The 14,314-nt window shown below is 43.1% G+C and overlaps 1 long non-coding RNA gene across 1 annotated transcript in view; it reads left to right on the top strand.

Annotated features, from left to right (window-relative positions):
* The first annotated feature begins 4,020 nt into the window (after nucleotides 1–4,020).
* LOC121028603 (uncharacterized) overlaps nucleotides 4,021–14,314 on the top strand; it is a 31,995-nt gene continuing 21,701 nt past the window's right edge. Inside the window, exon 1 of the long non-coding RNA XR_005789343.1 lies at nucleotides 4,021–5,218. This is a non-coding gene — a long non-coding RNA (uncharacterized LOC121028603). The remainder of the gene's footprint in view (nucleotides 5,219–14,314) is intronic.

The following is a 14,314-nucleotide window of genomic DNA, read 5'->3' as shown; positions in this document are numbered from 1 at the left end:
ACATACACACACACGTTTTGGAATGTGATGGGATAAAAATTAGCAAAATACATAAGTTTCATTTTCATGGATATGTAAGAAAGAAAATTTTCCCATTCCATTTCGGGGGGAAGGAAAAAAACCCCACTCCAACCTTCGAGGCCTGGTGGGCACAGAGGGAGAAGGGCTGCTGTGCTGGATGCCCAGAGAATCAGAAGGACAGAGCATTCTGGGGGAGGGCCTGGTGCCCTTGAGCAACATGTGAGCAGGAATCATACTGTGTTCTTCCTTGCATTCCCATGCCCAGCGGTCCTGGCACATGGTAGGTGCTCAATAAAAGTTTGATGCCTTGAATGCCTTCTTTAGAAGAAGCCTATGCTGTGAAATGCAAAGGAGTGCGTGTGAGGAGAAGCCTGGCCTCCCCTGGAGCCCCTCCCAGCCCCACCCACACTCAGCAAGCACAAACAGCCACAGGCCTGGCCATCCAGGGAATGACTAACTATAGGAGCAAGTTGTGAGGGCGCAAACTATTAATGAAAAGGACGGCCCATAACGCCTTCAGCCGTCTGAAGACCCACGAGGGTGATTAACTGGAACCAACCAACCACATCTGAACTGTTTTCCATGTTAAATTTGGACAGCGTCCCCACCTCCTGCCATTGAAAACTATAGCCAAGGAGGCCGCTGTCAGGAGACATCCTGCCTGGGTTTCTGACACCCTGAGGGAAGGCTCAGAAAAAAGCCCTACCTCTCTGCCAGTTTACTTCCAGCACACTCAGTCTCAGCTCACTGGGGTGAGAATTCAGTGGTGGACTTGCAATCAGGGGTCACCACAGATCAGCCATCTTTGTAGAGACTTCCAGACCAGCTGCTCCAGGCGTCCAAGCACGTGCCTCCAAAGGGATTTGCGGACAGCGTGAGTAACATCTCCCGCAGCCCTTTAAAGTGCTTCGGTACCGGAGTGCTCACCATCCCCATCCAAAGCCACTCAGGCACACACAGGTCAGTCAGCAGTTCCAATCAGAGGATCAGAAAGGGAACATACAAGACTCCTCGCGAATGGCTCTGGCATGAGAAGTGAATGGTGTGGATCCCCACTAAGAGATTTTCCCTGATCTCTGGCTCAGCAGCCAGACAAGCACAAAATACCCATTAAAGGGCAAGCGGGCCTTCCCACTCCCTGCCTTTTCATCAAGACCACCTGGCCACACATCGGCCCTGAAGCCACTTGGGTTGCTGCACTCTCAGCCCAACCAACAAGGCCCATCATGAGCCAGTGAGATTATCTTCAGCCCTTGATTAGAATTGTGCTGTTCCTTCCCCCTCCCCGCCTCAGGTGAACTTGTTCCTGCTTCTGCAGGGGCTGGGCTGGGGTCACTGGCCTAGAATGGCTTCGGTGGGAATGACTCGGCAGCCTCCCTCTTCGCCTTTCATGTTGCAGAAGTCAGCCCAGACTTGCCCTTGTGGCAGAGGCTGGGGACCAGCAGGGAACTGAGGGCTAGGCTTGGAACCTGCATACCAGCCCCTCCAGGGCGTTCCATCACTCAAAGCAAGCCAGGGCATGTTCAAGGCGTGGGGAAAACAGATTCCACCTCTTGCTGCCCAGCTTATGTGGCAAAGGGCACAGATGCCGAGATGGGTGGAGAACTGGGGCCATCGGTAGAACCCATCTGTCATGATGGGAGAGAGCAATGAAAGAAATAATTTGGGGAGGGGCGTCTGGGTGGCTCAGTTGGTTGAGCGTCTGACTCTTGAGTTCGGCTCAGGTCATATCATGGTTTGTGAGTTCAAGCCCAACATCGGGCTCCATGCTGACAGTAGGGAGCCTGCTTGGGATTCTCTCTCTCCCTCTCTCTGCCCCTCCCCTGCTCACTCTCTATTTCTCTCAAAATAAATAAATAAACATTGAAAAAAAAAGAAATAATTTAGGTAACATGATGAATAGATTAAAGGCATCTAAAAGAATAGGGCTGTGCCTAACTCTGACTGCCCTTCTTTCTCTGCCCATGCCCTCTCTTCAGCCTTCTCTTCTTCCCCAGCCTTTTGCCCACGGGAGGCTTAATGCATGTTGGTCTAAGAAAGATTTGACTAGGTCTGGTGACCTGGCTTATCACCCACCTCCTCTCTGAGGAGCGCTGTTGGCTTTCCTCAGGCACAGGGCTTATATCTCAACAGGCAGCTTTGAGGCCAAAAAGAATAAAGATGGCTGCCAGGGCAAGGAGAAATCTCCGGGCTTCAGAGGATACTCACCCACTTTTATAGAAGAGGGGGAGAAAGAGGAGGAGAAATTTAGCATCACCCCATAAGATGGGGCCCTGCCTGCCGGGTCAGCAGCATCATTGGCCATTTCCTCTCACAACCACCTTTCACCTGGCATACTGAACTACCTTCAGTTCCTGAAATGTGACATGAAAACAGCTCCCCATCTTTGCACACACACTCCTGTCTGGAATAACGCTCCTCACCCAGACAATTCCACTTGACCCTCCAAGTTTGATTGTGAAGCTCACACCTATGCGTGCCTCTCTTCTGTGCTTCCAAAACTTACCCCAACCAGAGCACTCACCACTCTATAGCAATCATCTACTTTTTTCCCTGTGATTTTGTCAGTTCCCTTAGAGCTGACCGAAAAAAAATAAAAATAAGGAATAAATTCAAAAGTCTTTCGTCTCTGGGACGCCTGGGTGGCTCGGTCGGTGGAGCGTCAGACTTCAGCTTGGGTCATGATTTTGCGGTTTGTAGGTTCGAGCTCCACATCGGGCTTTGTGCTGACAGCTCAGAGCCTGCTTGGATCCTCCCTCTCTCTCTCTCTGTCCCTCCCCTGCTCATGCCCTCTCTTTCTCTAAAATAAATAAATGTTAAAAAAAAAAAGTTTTTCTTAAAGTCTTTTGTCTTCATATTCCCAGGGCGAACGAAGTCTTTAGTCTGCATATTCCCCGAGCTTATTTCAGAGCCTACCACATAGAAGTGCTTAATAAACCCAGCCTCCCTTTCTCCTTTGGGACCATTAGATAGTCCTTATTTATGGAGCAAGTGCAGCCTTGTTTACTTTCCCAAAACCTCTGGAGCAGAACAGAATTTTCTTATTCCAGTTTGTTTAGTTGACTTGGGCACATTTTTAACTACTTTGCCTAAAATCAACTAGCTTCCAAGTGGCAAAGCAAGAAGTGAAATCTCTGTCTTCCAAGTCTTACCCCAGTGCTATTTCTCTTTAACCCCAGGTTTAAGATGTATTTATTTAATTTTCAACACCCTTGCCTCATTCCAACGGGGAATTTATTCAACAGATTAAGCACCAACCATATGTCAGGCACTGTTCTTTAATTTAAAAACATAGTGATGCATAAGACAGATCAAGCGAAGGTTAGATGATAAATAGTAATTATTTAATTGGTCTATTTACAAAGGAAATACCTAACAGTTGCTCTATGCCCTATTTTGTATGTTTTTCATTTATAGGTGAAGAGGCTGGAGCACAGAGAGGTGAAATAATTTGGCCAAGGCCACACAACTGGAAAGCGGTAAAGTTGGAATATGAACCCAGTGTGGTTCCCGAGTTCTGTGTTCATAACCACTCTCCCTCAGGCCGCCAGTATAAAATGTTCCATAAAGTTAGGTTATGATAAATGTTCTAAAATAAGTAAAGCAGGGTAGGAGGCAAAGGGAATAGAGGACGCTGCTTTAGACATGGTGGCCAGAAGCAGCCTTTCTGAAGAGGTGACACTGGAGCAGAGGGAAAGGAAAGGGTGAAGCTTGGAGGAGAAGAGCATGGCAGGAAGAGGGAACAGAAGGTGAGATAGGAAAGTGCTTGGTGGGTGCAAGGAACAGCAGATAGGCCAGTGTGAACAGGGAGAAGAGTGATGGCAGATGTGTTTAGAGTAATGATCAGGGGCAAAATGAGAGAGACTTGCCTTTTTTTGGCCATAATAAAGAGTTTGGATTTTATTTTAGTATGATTTGTGGTAGCTTATAGAATTACATATGCTATAAACAGTAAAAACAAAATCACATGAAATTAAAAACACCAAGGATAAAATTAGGTATAAAATGTAGACCTTACATTTTGCTAATGAATGTAGGTTATATGCTTTGCTACCAGCATCAGGCTACAAATTTGAGCTTGAATTTCCTTGTGGCCATTGCAAAAAAGGAAATACGGACAGCTCAATGCTTTATAGTATCAAAAGATTAAAAAAAGAAAGATGTTGTTTAGAAGCACACCTATACTTAGTACTGAGACCTTAGGGGATTCTCCAGCTGGCTGAGAAAATAAGTTGGAATCTTGAACTGATCAAAAGAAACGTTAATGCATTTTGTAACTAAACCGGAGGTATTTTGTAATTGCAGGGAGATATGCAAAGTTTTACTGGTTTGCCCATGGTGGGAACATTGAAACCGGATATTAAGATCTTCTTGTGTTTCTCTATATACAGAAATTTCAGTCCACACGATTTGCAAAGACCATATTTTGAGGCTCAGAACATGTCCATAATGCTAAAACATTTGATTCAAGAACTGGTTGATTACATGGTTTTAGGCCAATCCAAGGGGTGGCGATGGGACACAGCATGGTCAGTCTGCTCACACCATTATTATGATGGTTGAGAAAAAGAAATAGACCACATAATGGCCCCCTAGAGGCCAGGCAAGGGCAAGGTTTTTCTCATTTCTGGCATGTAAGAAGAGAAAGTAATTTGCTCTTTTATTGGATTCTTTTGACAATCATCACCGATAACCAATTTTTGTCCTGCTTACTAAAAAATGGAGAAAACAGGCAGATTGGCTAACGAAGCCAAGAGGGGGAAGTTTCTCCACTAAGCTGTGTGCTCATTAATACTCATAATACCTCCTGTGTTTTGAGCACTTACTCCATTCAGACAAGTTCCATTTTTCCCCCCATGCATTCCTAAGTAAAGCTCTTTACCTTCTGGAAGCAAGCACTCGATAGGCTTTCATGGGATGAGGAGCCTCATAAGCCTTGGGTGGTGTGCCTTAATTAAGTCCCAAAGTTTTGACGACATAATAGAGAGAACATTTGAAAGCCATATAAGTTGTTCAGTCTATTCAGAAACTACATTATGTTGTAACTTCAGAGTTCTAATGGGTCCTAGGGACTAAAGAAAGGCCAGGACTGAAGATGGAGAACACAGGATCATGCACAGGAGGAACCACTGATGACAGCTCCAAGGAAGAGAGAGAGAAAGGAACACAGGGTGAATGAACCTGCACTCTTAATCCGGTCAGTTCCTTTCTGACCCTTTGCATTTCTTGAATCTCTGGTTCCCCCTTCCTACAATCTTGCTCTTCTCATGGAGGGGTATGGGGGACTGACGAAAACACCATTAGGTTTGTTGTTAGAGTCATGGAGCCTTTCCTGAGAGCAATTGCAGGAGCAGGAGAGGTGGGAACAAGGCTGAGAAGGAACAAGTGGTGAGGAGGTGGTTAGTGTGGAGGACTCACCAAGAAAATGGCAGAGATGGGAGGGAGAGAAATTGTATGGTGGTTTGAAGAGGCAGTGGGGTCAGGAGCTAGTCTTCCTCCAAAATAGAGGAGACCAGCTGTGCACAGACTCAAGGGAAAACTCTAGAAGACAAATGAAGAATGAAGGCTGGAGTTGAGCCTCGGATGGGCCTCAGAAATGAAATAAGGCACTTCGGAGACAGGTTTAATAAAAGAGGACCCTGAGCTGTTATTTTGAGGAGGAAGGAACTCCTGCAGTCCATGAAGCATCAGTCTTTTTAGGAAAAATAGGATTGTGTGTGTGTGAAGTGGGAGGTCACCTGCCAAGAATAAGGGAGGAAAGATAAGACTAACACTGGGGGGAAATGGGGAAAAGCCAAGATGGCATCTGTTACATTGACACAGAGCTCTTAGGAGAGGGTCTCAGTACAAATATCTGGAGATATCTTGAGCAGTGTTGTAAATTGAGAATAAAACTCAACCCTTACTGAGTATAGAAGCAAGCAGGTGTGAAGGGCATGAGGGGGAAGGAACATCCTTAGCGGATTTGGAAAAAAAATTTCAACAAGCGATAGCTCTGGTCAAAAGCAAAAACAAACAAAAGGTAAGTTTCTAAACGTTCTAGCTATTCAAGTATATGATGCATTTTCTTCCAAGTAATTGACTTCATCTCCCATAAATATTTCTTACTCTATCCCTCCTTTCTATTGTCTTATGTTTACTAAGTACCATTAGAACATGGGCTGTGCAATAGACTATTTCTAATAATATTTGTACACGTGTAGGGCACTTTCATATTCAGTTTCTAATTTGATCCTCATGAAAGCCCTTAAAAGACAATAAGAAGGACAATTACATCCATCTCCATTTTATGGATGAGGAAGGAGATTAAAGATAGTCTCAAGAAAGTGACTTTGAGCACTCTAGTTTCCTACGTGCTTCCCCAGTCCTGACCTTGCCCTTCCTAGATCTATCACAGTTATAATTACTTGTGTGATTATTTACCTAAAATCTGTCTTCCCTCCTAGATTGTAGCTCCATGGGGGCAGACTGGGCATCTCATTCACAGTCATCTTCCTAGTGAGTCCTGTGTATCATGGAATTCTCAATGTCTAGACATGTAGTTGGTAGATTTGCTCACGGAGGTGCCAATTAACTCTCTTGAACAATCCATTTCTTTAAAGAAATTTTACAACTTAAGGGCACTTGTAAAATTGTATGAATTTAGTTGCTTGGATTTGTAACCCCCCCCCTCAATATTTTACAAACTTAATCAAACAACAAATCTGACATTCTGACATCTAAGTAGTAGATAGTCGTTAATTATTGTTGTGGTAGACAAGTAGTTATGTATGTGAAAGAGCCAGGACCTGAACCTAGGTGTTCCAAGTCCAAGTTCACGTTCATTCTACTCTTCCCTGCTTCCCCAGTGTAACTAGAACAGTACCTGGAACATAGTAGACAGCTAATAGATAGTCATTGAATGAATCAATGAACTAGTATCACATGCTATGGGATTAATCTCTGTGCAGTGTAATTGTTTGTTGGTTTGTTGTGCTTTGATATCTATCAATGACACTAGTCATATTTAAAGCTCATTGTCACATAGCCAAGTAGTTTGTAGTAGAAAAATAAGAAAAATAAGATACGGACATAGATAATATAATAATAAAAATGGAGCCATAATGCTGATAAGTCCTCCCTCACCAGGGACATCATTAACTGGAGGAGAAGACTTTTGTTAATTTATTTACATTTTTGACATTACAGAAATAAGAAAATGAACATCTTTTTAAAATGTATATAGCATAGAATAGATCATTGTGCAGTTGAAAAAATCACTAAACTTCTAAGGCTTGCCGCACTTTCCCCCGTTAGCCTAACTTTGCCGATACTCACTCCCTGGCCTCAATTTCCTCATCTGCAGAATGGGGATACTGATATTTGCATTGCCTGCCTTTCTGGATCAAATGAGACAAATGTTTATTAGAAGCCATGTTTTATCCAGCGTGGTTGCACCTGAAGGGATGATGTGTTAACTAAAAAGTTCCGTTATATCAAAGAATCATAGAAATAGATAAATATATACTATAGATTTTTTTTTGGTCTAACACATAGACCTGTACATTTACTGACCAAGCTTTGTTCTAGGACATAGGCCTCTTCTTTCAGTGTGGATTTGCTGCTGGGATTTTCCCCCACGGCCTTTCTTGCCCAAATCCATTTCTTGAGAGAAGCTACAACTTAAAGACCCTTGTAAAACTATATGAATTGCGATTCCTGCATTTTTAAAACATTGTCACTGATTTTTTTTTTTACACTGGTCTTACCCAAACTTAATTTGATAGCACAATTATTTTTAGCAACTCATTTTATGACATATTTCCAAATCATTCAGCTCTAATTTTTTTAATTTTTTCATTTTTTTCATTTTTTTAAATGTTTATTTTTGAGAGAGAAAGAAAGAGAGAGAGCACAAGCAGGGGAGGGTCAGAGAGAGAGGGAGACAGAGAATCCAAAACAAGCTCCGCACTGTCAGCACAAAATCCAACATGGGGCTGGAGCCCATGAACTGTGAGATCATGACCTGAGCCAAAGTTGGATATTCAACCAACTGAGCCACCCAGGTGCCCCTCTAATTCTTTTAAAGTTTATGTATTTATTTTGAGAGAGAGAGATCATGAGCAGGAAAGGGACAGAGAGAGAGGGAGATTGTGAATCTCAAGCAGGCTCCGGCTTGTCAGAGCAGAGCCTGAGGCTGGGCTCGAACTCACGAACCGTGAGATCATGACCTGAGCCAAAATCAAGAGTCAGAAGCTTAACCGGCTGAGCCAACCAGGCGCCTTATCATTCAGCTTTATTTTTATGGAAACAGCTCTCTGCCTTTTTACATTCATAGCTCATCTGCTTTAAATTAATTAATTTAAATTAGTGTAAGTACTAATATAAATTTATCAAGTACAACAGTAAAAATAAATCTAGAAATAACTACAACTCTTGGAAAGTATGCCACACAACTGGTAGGAACAGATGCTCATGGGCCTGCCTGTTAGAGCAGCAGCTTTCAAATTCTGTGAATGTACACTCAGAGAGAAAGGCGTTTGCTAGTGCAGCCCAGTACACACACACACATGCACACACACACATGCACACACACTTGCACACACACCACCTCATACAAATACAAACACATGCATACCTGTCTAACTAAAATTTCAGAAAACACAGCTAACCCTTACAATGTGTCATGCACTTTGATGTTTTGTTTTGTTTTTTTAATCTTTTTTACCCCTCTGTTGTTTTTAAACTCTGGGTGCAAACTACACAGTCATTTTGATAGCACGCTCGTGGAGCTCAGCCTAGAGTTTCAAAGACCCTGTACAAGAGAGTCAGTTTTCAGTCAAGAGTGTTGGGTATGCTATGGTTCTTAGCCAGGGTGTTTTACGGAGGGGATGGAGAGGGTCAGCGGGCCTGGCAAGCCAATTAAGTGGAAGCTGGTTAGAGTTTCCAGTGTTCATGGAAATGCTTTGTAATTGTATAAGGAGCTCTGCCCGTGTAGGGGTTGAAGGCAGGCTTGGATTTCCTCTTGAACAAGGCTCCCTGGTAATTGTTCTTAATCCCTGCGCCAGATCCCCCAGTGGTCCCAGATAACAGGGTATGAGATGCATTTCTTATGCCTCTCTCAGGGTAGTGGAAGCCAATCCAAATAGAAGCACTGTGCTCTCGGCCAGACGCTAGAGAGACCCAGGATGGTAGTGGAGGCAGAGCACCGCCAGCTCTTGGCCCCCAGTGATATAGCCCACTCCTCCTCTTGCACACAGCGGTTTGGCAGAGTCAGACCAGATGACTGTGTGTCCCATGCTGAGAGGACTGTCGGCTCAGCCAGGGCAACTTGCACCCCACTCACCTTTAAGTCTAAGAACTTGTCAACCCTGATGGAAATGATCAGTCAGCTGTTTGTATAGGAAAGCTTGAAAGACTCCTCTGGGGCCGGAGATGAAACCCGAAGACAAATGGAAATACTAGAAAGGAGAAAAGACAAGGAAATGATCCCAGGCTGCATTGCCCACCCAAACCAGACATGAGTCGACCGACTTCCAGGCAGTCTGAAGAGCTCTGAAGCTTTTATCAACTTTGAGGTGCTATACAAACACAAGTGCTTTTCACTCCCGATTTCACTGTTTGGCACTCTGAAAATGCGTGTCCTGGAAATGTTCATTCCCATCTCAACAAGGCTTTCGACACCTGACAAAACATGAAACTCATTGTCAGCTGAGGCCTCCTTGCCCCTTAATATCCGGAGAAGATGGGCTAGAAACCCCATTCCACACTCCGTGGCCGGTTGAGCAGCTCCTCTTATGTTTCTATGAACTCTTAAGAGTTAGGAGATAGTTGTTTTGGATTTGAGGGCTTCTGCACCTAATTGTTCAGTTATGCCCATCCGTATGTTGTGACCATGTTGACCCAGAGGTACCACCGAGCCTTTCCTTGATCTCCACAAAAATCTACTCACAAGGCATTTGGGAGCAGCAGACACACCAAAAGTGTTGGGGAGATAGAAGGGGGGTTTCCTTGGGGGAGGTAACCATTTCAATGGATTTTTAGGCAGTCTCATTCTTTCCATTTTCGCCCTCTTTCCCCGCTCCTTGTCTTCTACCCACCCCTACGCACTTTTTCAGGACTTCTTTATTCCATACACTGCCCACACCCTCACATTATCTTGCCAGCCTCTCCGTGCCTTTCCATGCCCAGGAAACCTACCTATTTTTCTCTCCCTCTATTAATCAAAGCAGTTCCATTCACTTTGACCCTTATCACCAAACTCAGCTCTGGTCCTCACCTTGGCGAATCCAAATCACATCCAATATTCAATGGTGGAAGAAAAACAGGGTAACTGCAATAAAAATATTTCATCTAGGAAAGGAAAAAACAAAACAACATACAGTGGCCACTATTTAAAACCAGCGATATTTCATGCTGGACAAGAATAGCCTGTCCTAGCTGCCCCGCCAGTGGAGTGAGCTGTATGATCAGTCGGTTTGGCTGCCCCAGTTCTGTTCTCTAAAAGGCCCTCTTCTGTACACTGTCCATTGTGGCCCCATGTGAGATGATCTTAGGGAAGAGGTTCCCCTCCAGAGGCTGCATTCATTCCTATGGCAGCCCACCTCCTGTTTGTGTGTGTTTGGGACCTCTCATCTTAGGGCTTGAGCAATTGCAAGGCCAATTACAAAGCATTTGAAGGCCCAGCTTATGTTCCTTTGGCAATTCCAGTTGCTTCAAGTTATTTGTCCATTATCTTGGCTAATAGTAATTAGAGCACCTAACATGGTTGCTGAGTGCCTCTCATGTTCAGGCACTCTTCTGAGCTCTTTATGTATATTATTTTAACTAAATCTTCAAAAGAACCACATGAAGTAAATACTGTTATCATCCTTCTGTTGTAGGGAAGGAGATAGAGGCAGAAAGAAGTTAAATAGCTTGCCCAAAGTCACACAGCTAGTGACATGATCGAATTCAGCCAAACTGATTCCAGAATGTAGATGTGTGTGTGTGTGTGTGTGTGTGTGTGTGTGTGTGTGTGTGTTTTAAATTGAGTATAGGTAACACACAATGCTACATTAGTTTCAGGTGTACGATGAGGTGACTGGACAAGTCTACATGTTATGCTCTGCTCACAAGTGTAGCTACCGTCTGTCACCATACAATGCTATCACAATACTGCTGATTGTATTCCCATGATGTACCTTTCATCCCCGTGACTCATTCATTCATGGAAGGCTGTATCTCCCACTCCCCTTCACCCATTTTGCCCATCCCTCTACCCACCTGCTTTGGCAACCACCAGTTTGTTCTCTGTATTTATGGGTCTGTTTATGCTTTTTGTTTGTTTGTTCATTTAAATGTTTTTTAGGGGCACCTGGGTGGCTCAGTCAGTTAAGTGTCTGACTTTGGCTCAAGTCATGATCTCACGGTTCGTGAGTTCAAGCTCCGCGTCGGGCTCTGTGCTGACATCTCAGAGCCTGGAGCCTGATTCGGATTCTGTGTCTCCTTCTCTCTCTGCCCCTTCCCTGCTCATGCTCCATCTCTCTCTCTCTCTCTCTCTCTCTCTCTCTCTCTCTCAAAAATAAACATTAAAAATTTTTTTTAATGTTTTTTTAAATTCCACATGTGAGTGAAATCATATGGTGTTTGTCTTTATTTGTCTGGCTTATTTCACTTGGTACAATAGCCTTTAGATTTATCCACGTTGTCTCAAATGGCAGGATTTCATTCTTTTTTATGGCCAAGGAGTATTCCCTCACATATGTATGTATATATTGCATCTTCTTTATCCAATCATAGAACCCAAGCTTTTTAACGTCCATGTCATGTTGTTTGAACAAACCTTGGTGGAGTTATGGTACCTTCAATACAGACCAGGCTTCCAAGCTTCTATTCCTTAGCAGCAGCTCTCTTTTCTCATTTTGGTCTTTGTCCTGGGTAAAGCTAAATAATAGACTAGGTGAGTAGGCACAGCCAGTTTGCCCCTTGTTCCCAGAAGCTGGTCCAGTGGATTACTCAGCACGGTGAAATCTGATAGTCACTCTCTGTTAGGTGGGAGCTCTCAACCAACCAGGGATCAGGCTTTTCCAAGATCCTAATCTTGTCTCCCCCTGAGTTGCTAGCTTTTTCCCTACCTTTGCTTGCATTGACTGTAACTTCAGAAAGAGAATTTAATTTTGTCAAGCCTTCAAAACTGATGAATACCTGACTGGCTGCCATCTAGCACTGCTGACCACAGGCTAACAAGGTCTCTCACAAAGTTGTGTTTTCCCCATCATGCTTTCAGATGGGTCACCTTGTAGAAAGCTTTTTCTTTCTTGTAGGGCCACACTGAAACCTGCAAGATATAATCCTGATATTTTCTACCAAGTCACTTAAGGCTTGAGCTTTGATAGGAATATGGTTTAAATCCTAAGATATAGTAGGCACATCGGCCGTGAACAACTAAATTACACTGCATTAACCAACACCTCTAAAATCTCTGTGGTTGATAACTGCTAAGGTTTATTTCTTCCTCATGTTTCATGGTCTTTGGTGGTCACCAATGGTGGGTGGAGGGTCCATACATCATCCATGCTCAGGAATCCAGGCTGAAAAGAAGCCAGCATCTTGAACATTGTTGGTTGCCATGTGAGTGCAGGAGTGTTCTGGAAAATCTCACACCAGCATTAAGTGCTCAATACCACTCAAAATTTATTGGCCATAACAGGCAGGTCACATGGCTCCACCCAATCACAGGGGCCATAAAATTCAATTCTAACATATGTCTGGAAGGCAAAGGGCTGCAAATTTTGGGTGAGGTTACCAATGTCTACAAGACTAAACTTTGTCACCACATGCAGGGATTACCAACATTCTGGACAGGAGATTAGGAAGACTCGCACTCCATCTTCCATCCTGACATAGCCAGTTTCATCTTTTAGGTTTAATCCCTTGTGACTCCCCACCTTTAGGTGCCAATATCTGCTGTATTCAGGATTATTTTGGTTACCAGTAACAGAAAAGTACTGCAAGTTGGCTTTTGAAAATATGGGATTTTTTTGTGTACACTATTAAGAAATGTAAAGTTGTATTGCACTTTGGACATAGCTGGAGCCAGAAGTTCAAATGATATCTCTAGGATGCGGTCTTTCTCCATTAAAAAAAAAATTTTTTTTTGGCTTTGGTTTTCTTTATGTTGATTTCATTCTCAAGAAGGATTTTTTTATAGGGTGGCAAAAATAGACAACCACAGCCGTAGGCTTACATCCTATCAGTTGAGCAGTCTTCTTGGAGAATGTGCACTGATTTTCCAGTAGCATTGGCAGGAGTCACTGGTCCAGCTTAGGACACATACATATCACCCATCTGTGGCCATGGAAATATGGTGCTCTGATTGGCAGTTGTGAGTCTCATGCCCAACCCCAAGCCTAGAGGGAGGCAAGTTCTACCCGGACCTCACTGGCCAAGAACAGACTAAGAACAGTTGCTGAGAAAAAAAGAAATGCGTGGTAGGCAAAAGCAATAGATATTCACTATAATTATTTGCCACCTGTATCCCCATTTTCTGGTTGAAGAAACTGAGACTTGCTACAATTAGATGTATTTTGCATCCCTATTTTATGGTTGAGGACATTGAGACTTTACGAGATTAAGTCGCAAGTCTTAGATCATTCAGTGGTAGGCTTGAAATTCAAAGTTGTCTGATTACAAATGACGTTTGATTATTTGCTGTGCTCAGTTGCCTGCTCTGCATTCCTATTACTAATCTAATAGCTGAAATGTATGACAAAAATGTAGCATGAGCCTTTGAATGTTTAAAGAAAAAAATTAGATCTACAGTATTTCTTAATATCATTTGGAAAATGTTGATGAAAAACATGACTATAATATGATATGAACCCCCAAGCTATCTAAATCTTGCTACAAACATAAAAAAAAAAAACAGTGACTTTTTTTTAAGTTCATGATCTCCTTTAGAAAAATTAAATGGTGAAAATGAGTTAATTGATAAATACAAATTCCTTTTTAGAAAAGACACAGATTTAATATAAAATAATTGCCTCTTTATGACTGATTTATCTTAAGCCTGACTGCATTTAAATTATATCTTGCCCTTATTCAGACCTTATCTAGGGAAATAAATGAACCTTTCATTCTGGAAGGAGATAGAATGGAGAATGCCCCATGAGGAGACAAAGAAGAAAATAGTCTGAGTTCTTAAAAGATGGATTGAGATCCTTTTCTCTCCTCCTGGTTGGTGAGGAAGACATACATATCCCACTGCAATAAATCCTGAGTCACTTATAAAGCAGTCACTTGTAATGTAGATCTATTAGGAATGCCTCTCCTC

This window comes from Herpailurus yagouaroundi, unplaced genomic scaffold (assembly GCF_014898765.1).
Source record: "Herpailurus yagouaroundi ecotype Mexico unplaced genomic scaffold, PumYag 100, whole genome shotgun sequence".
Lineage (NCBI taxonomy): Eukaryota > Metazoa > Chordata > Mammalia > Carnivora > Felidae > Herpailurus > Herpailurus yagouaroundi.
Note: the sequence above shows the minus strand (reverse complement) of the source record. Positions and strands in the feature narration are given on the sequence as shown.